Here is a 10,876-nt window from a genome sequence, read left to right as displayed (position 1 = left end):
GGCTCGGGCGGGTCCCTCCGGCCTCGGGCACACGGGTCGCCAGGCGCAGGCGCCATCCAGCCGTTCCTCCCTTTCCGCCCGTTCCCGCCTGGTGCCTCGCGCGGCCTGCAAGTCCGTGTTCCCCGGGAAATATTCGGAGCGTGTTTCTCCAGCTGACGGCAAAAAAAAAAACCCCACAAAGTGAGGAAAAAATAAATCTGTACAACAGGGAAGTCGAGGATGCGGGAACACAGCGCCATGTTCCTGGAACCACTCGGTGCCTTCTTTCCCCAGGAAAACGCTGTCGAGGTAGGAAAAAAAAAACACTAAATAAAAAAACCATGTGTGGAGTGTGAAGAGCTCTGGGAAGGTTTTCATAGAGGACACCAAGAGGACAGACGCTGCAAAGTTTCAGTCATAAATAAAGCTCGGGTGACAGGGAACTGGGAGGCGAGAGGGCCAGGAAGGGCAGGCGGGGAGCGGGCATGGCGGCCCCTGCAGGGCGGGAGGAGGCGGCTGCCGCCAGGAGAACAGCTCCGACCGGGCAGAGAAAGGAGGTTTCCAGTAGAAATAATAACGCCAGAGAGAAAACCATGACTCAGGTGACACAGACAGAAATTTCCAGTAATAATAATAGGGTGATAGGGAAAGAAGGCTTCCAAAACGAAGAGCAAGTGAAATGAAGGTTTTAGTCACGAATTACAGCACGTGCAATAGATGAGTGGTGATTTCTCATCATAAATGGCAACTCAGTAGATACAGAAAGGTGTCCAACCCTAAACTACAACACGGTTTGGAGAAAGAGAGGTGCCGTCATAAAGCAGAACTCAGGGGATGGGGAAGATGGCCCCAGTCCCAAATGACAACTCAATGACAGAGAACAAAAGATCAAACTAAAGTGATAGAGAAAAAGGGTTTCCAACCATCACACAAATGAAGAGAAAGACTGATCACATAATAAAGTATTCAGTCATTAATACATGATAACCTGGTGATAGAAAAAGAGGCTTAGTCATAAATTACTCAGATAATGGAGAAAAAAGCCTTATTCATGTATGACTCAGGTGATACATCAAGAAAGGTTTCCTGTCATAAAGGATAACACAGCTAAAAGAGAAATAAAGGTTTTAGTAATAAGTGACAATTCATATAACAGAGAAAGAAGGCTTCTGGCCATAAGGATAACTCCTTATGTAATAGAGAAAAGTTTTAGTCATAAATAATAGAGAAAGACAGGATTCTGACAGAAAATGAGAGAAATAGAAAGGTTCTAGGTAACAAATGGTAACTGAAATGATAGAGCAAGGTCACAAATAACAACTCAGGTAATAGAGAAGAAAGATTTCTAGTCATAAATAATACATCTGCTACAGAAATAAGGGTTTTAGTCAGAAATTATTGCTCAGGTGATTCATAAAGTTATATCATAAGTGATAACTCAGGTGGTAGAAAAGGAAAGGTTTTGGTTATAAATTATGATTCAAGGGATAGAAAAACAAAGTTTTCAAGTTATAAATGATCATTTTGATAGTCAAGAAAGAAGGTTTTCAGTCATGAATGAAAACTGGGTGAAGTTTTCCAGTCACAGGTTATAACTCAGGCAATGGACAGAGAAGGAAAGATTTTTGTCATCAATCAACTCAGGTGAAGAAGGAAAAGTTTTTCAATAAGAAATAACTTGGTTGGGTGAAAGAAGTCTTGAGGTCATGAATGATAATTAGATGATAAAGAAATGTTCTAGTCATAAGGGTTAAATCAGATGGTTAGAGAAAGAAAGGTTTTTAGTCATAAATAGAACTCAGCTGCTAGAAAGAACACAGCTACCAGACATAATTGATAACTCAGGTGAGAGAAAGAAATATTTCTGGTCATAAATTGTAACCAGGTGACAGAAAAGAAAGCGTCACTCACACATGACAATTCAGGTGATGAGGAAGGTTTCCAGCCTCAGTGGTAACTCAGGTGCTAGGGAAAGAAGGTTTGGGCAATAATGGTAACTCAGGTAATACAGAAAAAAGATTATAGTCATAAATGACAGAGAAGGAAAGGCTTTTATTCATAAAGGATATCTAGGTGATAGAGATACAAAGTTTCAGTCATAAATGTTAGCTCAGATGATAGAATGTTTCACTCAAAAATAATTCATGTAATACAGAGAGAAGACTTCCATCATAAGCAACTCAGGTGAGAGAGAAGGAAGTTTTCCTGTCATAAATGATAATTCAGGTAACAGAAAGAAGGTGCCAGTCATAAATGGTAGTTCAGGTGATAAAGAAAAAGTGGTTTTGTACGGCTGGGCACAGTAACTCACATCTATAATCCCAGCATTTTGGGAGGCTGAGGCAGGAGGATCGCTTGAGGCCAGGAATTCAAGACCAGCCTGGGCAATATAGCAAGATCCTGTCTCTACTAAAAATAAAAGGATAGCCAGTGTGGTGCTGCAGGCGCATGGTCCAATCTACACGGGAGGCTGAGGCTGGAGGACTGCTTGAGCCCAGGAGGTGAAGGCCAAGCTGTGATGGCATCATTCACTCCAGCCTGGGTGATAGAACACCACCATATCAAAAACAAAACAAATAAACAAAAAACACACAAAAAAACCAACCCCCTCTGCCACCCAAAACCCAAAAAGGCTTAGACAGAAATTTGGTGGTAGGGAAAAAGGTTTCCATTCATACATTTTTCCAGTCATATGTGATAATTCAGGTAATAAAAAGAAAGGTTGTAGTCATAAATCATAATTCAGGTGATGGAGAAAGAAAAGTGTCCAGCTGTAAAGAACTGAGGTGACTGAAAAAGGTCTGAATCATGAATGACAACTAGATGATGGGGAAAGACATTTTCCAGTAATAATTCAGTTGATAGAGAATGAAAGGTTTTAGACATAAATGATACCAGGTGAGAGAGATGCAGGGTGGCCAGTCATAAATAAATGATAACTCAAGTGCTAGAGACAGACGCTGTAGTTGTAAATAAGTCCAGTAATAGAGACAAGTCTCCCATTACAGGTAACTCAGGCAAGAGAGAAGAAAGTTTTCCAGCCATAAATGATAGCTCAGGTGATAAAGATAAAAATATTTCACTCATAAATGATAACTAAGTTGACAAAGTTGCAAGTCATAAATGATAATTTATGATTCTTATAGATATGATTTTAAAAGTTTCAATCAAAATTAAGTAACTCAGGTGACAGACAAAGGTTTTTGGTCACAAGTGATACCTCAGGTGATAAAGAAAGGTTTCAGTAAAAAATGACCCAGAGGCAGTAGGAGAAAGGTTTTAGTCATAAATGATAACTCAGGGGAGAGAGACAGAAAGCTTCCAGTCACAGATAACTCACATGAAAGAGAAGGTTTTAGTCATAAATCATAATTCAGATGACACTCAGACTCGGAGCTGAGGCCACCAGAGTCAGCACAGGGTCAGGGCAGGGCCCAGGGCTGCTGGTGCTGGGGCCCTGGCTGAGGCGCCGGCTATGCGTATCTGGGGCGGCGCCGCCCTCTAGCGGGCAAGGGAAAGGGGTCCTGCAGCAGAAACGCCACAACGCGCTTCCTAGCTGGGCCTGTCCGGGTCCGCCTGTCTGTCCGCAGGCCTGTCTCTTCCTTCCTCCCCTCAGTCCCCAGCCTCCTCCTTCCACCTGGGTTCGAGGACCTGGGCAGCATGGGGCACCCCCCCATCTCCTGTGAGAGCCCTCAGACCCCTCTTTCATTCCCTTGGGGGGCACAGAGACCCCCTGTGCATCCCATTTGTTCTCTGGCTGGCGTCACTGTCCTCACTCACAGGCAGCAATGCCAGGGGCTGGGCATTGGCTGGGAGGGCCTGGGTGCAAGTTGGTTCTGGTCCTCGGGCCCATGCATGGGGACCTGAGGGCTGCCCCCAGCACCCCCTTCTCCTGCCCCTCCTCAGGGCACACCCACCTCCCTCTCAAGGGCAGCTGCTCTGGACTCCTTCCGGAACTGCCTGGACATCCCCAGGCCACTCTGGCGGGGCCTTCCTTAAGGGCCATGGCCTCAGCAGCTGTGTCCCTGAGGTCTGAGGACATGACCTCGACCCTGACCAGTGACCACAGGGCACAGTGGGAAAGGTGTGAATCACCCTGTGCACGCCATGGCAAATGGTGCAGATGGGGCCTTGACTGTAGTGGGAGGCGGAGGGGCTGGAACAGGGCACAGGCGTGGCTCTGGATGGCAGCTCTTCTGAGGCCACGCTGAGGAACGGGTGCCCAGCGGTTGCCCATGGCCTTCCGTGACTGTGAGCACTGTTTACCAGGTACCTGTCTCTGTGGTCACAGGTACTTACCAACTATGAGGGCCACCTGCACACTTCTCTCTGTGGCAAAAGTAACCCCGCTGCCCGGCAGAAGCATCACCCTCGGGGCCTCAGGTCTGTTGGAACCAGCACCGCACCCCGCCCCCGCCTGCCAACTCCCCATGCCCTAGACCCGCCCAGTCTTCTGACCCTCCGCAGTGAGGACAGCACAGGAACAGGCCCAGGAGCTGAGCTGACTGAGCCAGGGGAGATGTCCTAGGGCCTCTGGAGCATCACACAGAAACCCTTGCCCTGGTCCTGAAGTGTTGGTTTTGAGTCCCCCTCTGCCAGCACGTGGACACAAAGTCTCTGAGCGTCAACCATCCCGAAAGTGCATGGGGCCCCACCAGTGAGGTTTGGGACATCAACCAAGGAGCAGAGGACCCCTGATCCCATGGTGAAATCCCACCAAGAGCAGGCGAGCTGGGCAGAGGTGGCGTTGGAAGAGGAAACCGTGTCTTCAGAGGCCCTCTTGTGTCCTGGCCTGAGAGGGGTTATGGGAATCTCAGTTATAGGAACTGGGACAAGGGACCCCTGGGCTGTCCAGGGTCTGAGGAGCCACCAGAGGCCTCACTGCCCTGACCCAACCTGGCTCACGGCCAGGCCACCCACCCAGGCAAAAAGCTGATACTGACAAAAGTGGTACCAACAGAAGGTACCTGGAACCTGAGACAGCAGCATGAGCAGTGCATGATGGGTTTCTCTCAGTGTTCATGACATCCCATCCTGTCTGGTAGCCCATCCACTTCCGGGAATTGGTCAAGCCTGGGTTTTGGCAAATGTTTCTTTAAAGAGCCAGACTGCAGACAGTTTAGGCTTTGTGAGCTGTGACTTCTGTCAGTCCCTTGACGCTGCTGCTGTTGTTCAAACCAAGTGTGGCTATGTCCAGAAAACTTTGCTCATGGAACCAGCTCCACCCTGGAGTCACCCAGACACCGTGGGCTGCTGCTGTGTGTCCCCACACCTGGAACAGGCCAGACTCAGGCTAAGGGCTGTAGCTCGCTGACGCTGGGTCCAGCCAATCAGGAAGGTGCTGTCCCGGGCCACAGCAGCTGGTCCAGGGACCCGAGGTGTGCATTCTGGACTCAGAGATGGCCTGTCTAGCTTGAGGGGCTGTTGCCATTCCCTCCTCTACCCCAAGATACGAGCAAGGAAGCATGGAGCCCTGGGGCTGCTGACTATCATGCATGACCATGAGCGAGGCTGGCTTGAGGACGAAGGCAGCATTGAAGGCAGTGTGGAGGGAATTGCACCTGGAAATGTCATCATCTCACCAAATAAAACATGGACGAGGGCTCCTACTACCCGCCACGGAAGTTCAGAGTCCAGACTTACCTCCCTGCCATAAAGAACCAGAAACCCAGGAGAGACACATGGAAAAGCTGTTGTAGACATTGGCAGCAGCAACAGGGCTGTGATGTGGGGGCCCTACCATCACATCACCTGGATGTGATTTGTGGAGTCTGATGCAGAGGGGCAAGCATTGCCCAGAAGCCTCTCTGGAGAGGAGGCACAGAGGTCAGAGTTCAGCAAGGACAGGGCTGCTGGAACTTGAGGGCACAGTACCAGAGAGCCGGAAACCAGAGAGTGAGCTCCAGGCAGCGGCATAGAAGGCCTTCTGGAAGACTGGGCTGCATCCTGACCTGTGAATGAGTGGGATTAAACTCCTCAAGGCCAGGCAGAAAACAGCTCCTGGGAAAAGGATAGTTACAACTGGTCCTCGGTATCACAGGGGATTTCAGATACCAAAAGTCCATAGATGCTTAAATCCCTGCTATAAAATGGTATAGTATTTGCTTATAACCTACACACATCCCCCCATGTACCTTATACCAGGGGTCCCCAACCCCTGGGCCACACACTGGGGAGGTGAGTGGCAGGCGATGGCAGGTGAGCATTACTGCCTGAGCTCCACCTCCTGTCAGGTCAGCAGCAGATTTTCACAGGATCATGAACCTCGTGGTGAACTGCGCATGCCAAGGGACCAAGGTTGGGTGCTCCTTATGAAAATCTAATGCCTGATGATCTGAGGTGGAACCGTTTCATCCTGAAACCATCCCACCATCCCTAACCCCTAGGTTGGTGGAAAAATGTCTTCCACAAAACTGGGTTCCCTGGTGCCAAAAAGGCTGGGGACTGCTGCCTTATACCATCTCTAGATTACTTCTAATACCTAACACAATGTAAATACCATGTAAATAATTGTTATGCTATTTTAAAATTTGTATTGTTTTTTCTTGTTGCATTGCATTTTTAATTGCTTTTTCCTCAAATGTTCTCGATCGGTGGTTGGTTGATTCCACAGACACAGAACCCACAGATACGGAGGACAACTGTACCAAGAAGTGGTAAGCAAAGTGATCCACTGAGCTTACACAGGGCAGGAAGCACTCCAGGTCCTGCAGCCAGAGTCAGGAGGGCTTGGCATATACCAAGAACAAGAGGATACAAGGATCAAGAGTGGATACCCAGAGGAGCCACGTCTTGAAAGTGGGCTAAACCAGCTCCAGAGGAGAAGTTACTTGAGACGTCCCAACAAGGCTTGTAAACAAGACTTAAGGGCATACATGGACCCACAAGTAACCAAACTACCTGCTAGAACTAAGCTGAACACTCTTTAAAGGAAGACAAAACTAGCCCTCAACAATATAAGGTTTACAATGTCTGCCATCCAGTAAAAAATTACTAGATATGTGAAGTAGCAAATTGTGATATATAAACTGAAGGAAAGAAAAATCAGTCAGTAGAAATAATCCAGAAATGATAAAGATGATAAGATTAGAATACAAGGACATTACAGAGTTTAGAGAAATGCTTGTTTTATGCTCAAGGATATAAAAGAAAACACGAATGTAAGTAAAAAGGGAGATATAACAAAAAAACAAACAAGTTCTAGAAATGAAAAGTAAACTACACAAAATGAAAATCTCACTGACAGGACAGCAGATTAGACATTGTAGTGAGAAAAAAGATTGTAAACTTGAAGACAGGAATAGAAAGTATTCACACTGGAAGCAAAGAGAAAAAAGACTAAAAATAAATGAACATTTCAATGACCTGTGTGACAATATCAACTGGTAGTTGTTAGCCACATGTGAGCATTTCAAATGTGGCTAGCATAACAGAGAAACTGAACTTTAATTTTAATTAATTTATGCAGCTACCTGTGGTTAGTGGCTACCACATCAGACAGTATAGTCTTAGAGCAACTGAAATAATACAACAAGATATATAGGAAGTAAATCCATAGTAGAGATAAAATGGAATACTTTAAAATATTCAATTAATACAGAAGGCAGGAAAAGAGGAAAAAGGTAACAAAGAACAATGAATAGCAAAAATGGTGAATATCTAAATAAAAGGCAGTCTGTCAGACTGGATAAAAATATGAGACCCAACTATATGCTAACTACCACAAACTCACTTAAAATATAAAAGCACAGATAGGTTAAAAGTCAAAGGAGGGAAAATGAGATACCACGTAAATGCTAATCAAAGCCAGCATGGCTAACCTAGTGTGGAAGTACACATCAGAACAAGGGATAAAAGAGGAAATCCCTTGATAAAGCACCAATTTACAATGAAGACAAGAGTCCCACATGTTCACGCCCCAACTGCTCCAAAATACAGTGGAGGAGCAGATGGTGCTGAAAGAAGACAGTCAAGTCCATGCTCACAGTGGAGGTTCCAACACTTCTCTCCCACCAGTTGACAGAGTAGGGGGAAGAAAATCAGTGACACGTCATGAGACCCGACTGGCATGTGGGAACCACTGTGCCCGACTGCAGGAGGTGCATTCTTTCCAGAGCACGCCACGTGCTGAGCCACCAAGTAACTCTCAATACATTTAAAAGATTGAGAATAATACAACACGTTATCTGACCACAACCAATTTAAAGAAAATCAGTAACAGACAGCTATCTGGAAAATCCCTAAGTATTTGGAAACGAAACAGTTCTCTTCTAAATAACCCATGGGTCCAAGAAGAAATTACATGGGAAATTGGAAAATATTTTGAACAGGATGAATGAAAAGTCACACATTTCCATCTATCTGTGGGAAGCAGCTGTGCAATGTACGAACAGAATGTGTTCAATGCTGAGAAACAAAGCTCTCAACCAAGGAGCTCAGCTTCCACTTTAAGAAGCTGGGACAAGGACAAATCTAACATACGTAGAAGGAAGAAAATAAAGTTAAAGGCCAAATTAATGAAATAGATAACAAACAATAGATAAAATCTCTGAAACCTAAAGCTGGTACTGGAATGAAAGTGGCACATCGCTCCAGAGCTTACAGACAGAAGGAAAGAGGCCAAGACATCCACTATGGCATTTTTATTCAACCTCATACTTGTCATGGCCTATGCAGCAAGGCAAGAAAATGGAAAAAAAAAAAAAAAAAGCATACAGATTAAAAAAATAAGCAAATTGTCTTTATGCACAGCTGGCACAATTAAGTGCATAAAAAATCGTTAAGAATGCTATCAAAAAACTACTAGAATATGTTTAAAAGTTTTATTTCTATACTGAAATTGCCATTTTCAACCTCTATTTCTTAGTAATGTTGTGCTGTGGTAGGTCTCTGAACTCGGGCAAGTACTTTGTTATCAGTTGATCTCTTATCCCCATTTTGCAGAGGTCATGCAGTTAAACACAACAATCATCCTACTGTTGACATGTGAGATTCCCTGAATTCCTACTCTGGTTAACAGCCTGAAGGGACTTCAAGGACACAGCCTGGTTTCCCTACCACAGGTTATCTTATTTTCAGGAACTTGACGCCTGCGGCGACTACATGAGAAGTCCCTGCCACTGCTGAGTCCCACCACATCTAGGGGGCCTGCCTGAGACGCATGAGCCAGCGGCCTCCAGAATTCAAGTGCGGTTCCAGAAGTGGTGTCAATGAAATGGCACGTTTATCACTTATCTATCTTTTGATTGATTGATTTTATATAACAAGCAAATCAAACAGCACAAACTCAGATGGCCTGAGCTGTTTGGACCCAGCAGATCTCATCTGAGCACAGAGTGGGCTCCACAAGGCTGACCTCCATGACCTCGGTGTCCTGTCAAGACCTGCCCAGTGATACTGGAGCTGGGGTCCACAGCACCTCACCCACACTCACCCTCCACAACTGCAGGGAACCTTCTGTTATGCCTTCCAAGCTATGTCCTCGGCAGTTAAGGTTTGGCAATTTTTTCTTTTCTTCTGCAGCAAGAATACTGCACCTTTTGTCTTCTAGACATGTGTCTGCCTGTGATGGTTAATACTAAATGTCAATCGGATTGAAGGATACAAAGTATTGATCCTGGGTGCATCTGTGCAGGTGTTGTCAAAGGAGATTAACATTTGAGTCAGTGGGCTGGGAAAGGCAGGCCCACCCTCAGTCTGGGTGGGCACAATGTAATCAGTTGCCAGTGCTGCTAGAACAGGCAGAAAAATGTGAACAGGCGAGATGGGCCTAACCTCCCAGCCTACAACTTTCTCCTGTGCTGGATGCTTCCTGCCCTTGAACACCGGACTCCAAGTTCTTCAGTTTTGGGACTCAGAGTGGCTCTCCTTGCTCCTCAAGCTTGCAGATGGCCTAATGTGGGACCTTGTGATCACGTGAGTTAATAAACTCCCCTTTATATATGTATCTATCTATTGCATTAGTTCTGTCCCTCTAGAGAACCCTAATACACTGCCTTTACTCTCAGATGAGTCTTTTGGCTTATTCACTATACCCCACCCCAATTGTTTTAAATTTCTCGAAGAACTTCTGCGTACGAAGGCCGCATGCCACTGTGGACCCCAATCTGACTCCTGGAGAGTGGAGGTGGGGAGCTGTTAGGGTTGTACCCACTGGTGAAAAGATCCTTTAACAGCACCGACGTGCAAGGACTGGGCCCACTTCTCAACCTGCCACCCCCAGAGCCAGGCTCTGCTTTCCATGGCAGGAGTGGCTCCAGGTTCTGAATCTGGAGGTAAGGCCTAGCAGACGGCGCAGTGACCAGAACCTGCCTATGCCTCGGCCTTGATGATCCTCCTCCTGAATCTGCACCTGGGTCGCTGGCACCTTCCCAGCTTCTTCTGGAGATGCAGTTACACCATAAGGTCCTCACAGCATAAATCAGGCTTAAAGTTAAGTAATCATGTGAGTAATCTTTAGTAAAATTAAAAGCACTTGGAAGAGATACTTAGAATCAAAACAAGAAAATTCTAAAAAATATGTTAATACTTAAAAAGTTCTAAAACAGGCCGGGCATGGTGGCTCAAGCCTGTAATCCCAGCACTTTGGGAGGCCGAGACGGGCGGATCACGAGGTCAGGAGATCGAGACCATCCTGGCTAACACGGTGAAACCCCGTCTCTACTAAAAAATACAAAAAACTAGCCGGGCGCGGTGGCGGGCGCCTGTAGTCCCAGCTACTCGGGAGGCTGAGGCAGGAGAATGGCATAAACCTGGGAGGCGGAGCTTGCAGTGAGCTGAGATCCGGCCACTGCACTCCAGCCCGGGCAACAGAGCGAGACTCCGTCTCAAAAAAAAAAAAAAAAAAAGTTCTAAAACAAAATGTAACATGTTCTTTAGAAAGTGAATTTCACGTGCA

This window comes from Rhinopithecus roxellana, chromosome 3, assembly GCF_007565055.1.
Source record: "Rhinopithecus roxellana isolate Shanxi Qingling chromosome 3, ASM756505v1, whole genome shotgun sequence".
Taxonomy (NCBI): domain Eukaryota; kingdom Metazoa; phylum Chordata; class Mammalia; order Primates; family Cercopithecidae; genus Rhinopithecus; species Rhinopithecus roxellana.
Note: the sequence above shows the minus strand (reverse complement) of the source record.